Here is a 733-nt window from a genome sequence, read left to right on the forward strand (position 1 = left end):
TGCCTATAAATGGATGGACATGGAGACTATTATCTGAGTAAAATGAGTCAAAAGGAGAGAGAGATATACACAGAATAGTATCACCCATCAGTGGGGTTTAAGAAAAATAAAAGTATGGTTAGTAATACTCAGAAACAATAAAGATATAGGCCAGAAGGACCAGCCATTGTATGAAACTTATCACAAAGAATGGTGAGTGCAGTTAGAGAAATAACTGCACTAACAACTACCATGACAGTGATAGTGAGAATGAGAAATAGAATGCCTGTCCAAAGACAGGCGGGGTGGGGGAGGGAAATGGGGAACACTGGCAGTAAAAAAAAGTTACACAGGTGAAGGGTAGTATACATTCAATGATGAAACACACTACAAATATTTTTGTAACCACCGTTCTTAAATTAAGAAACTATTATCATTCTTTACATTGACTATATAGAAAGAGGAGGTACAGTAAATGCACCCATATACACCTCAACCCAGGCCCTTTGCCTGGTCTGTATTGTGAATTGGGGGACAAAATAATAAATCTTCCCTTTATATTTTAAAAAAAGAAATATTATCAAAAAATAAAATAAAAACATGTTTTTCAGGTAAGTAGTATACTTTTCCTGTGAGCTTTAGCTCTGACAAAGAATGGACACTTTGTCCTCCCATATGTTTCTCATATTAATCACATACAATCAGAGGCTGGTTCTTTCAAAAGGAGAGACTTTTGCTTCCACAGTGAGGCACC

The 733-nt window shown here is 36.3% G+C and overlaps 1 non-coding gene across 1 annotated transcript; it reads left to right on the top strand.

The window, feature by feature from the left end:
* The first annotated feature begins 382 nt into the window (after positions 1 to 382).
* On the top strand, positions 383 to 519 carry LOC126008003 (small nucleolar RNA SNORA51). Its single transcript, XR_007495451.1, has one exon. It is a non-coding gene; the product is annotated as a small nucleolar RNA SNORA51 (small nucleolar RNA).
* Positions 520 to 733: the final 214 nt, after the last annotated feature.

Source organism: Suncus etruscus, chromosome 4, assembly GCF_024139225.1.
Source record: "Suncus etruscus isolate mSunEtr1 chromosome 4, mSunEtr1.pri.cur, whole genome shotgun sequence".
Taxonomy (NCBI): Eukaryota; Metazoa; Chordata; class Mammalia; order Eulipotyphla; family Soricidae; genus Suncus; species Suncus etruscus.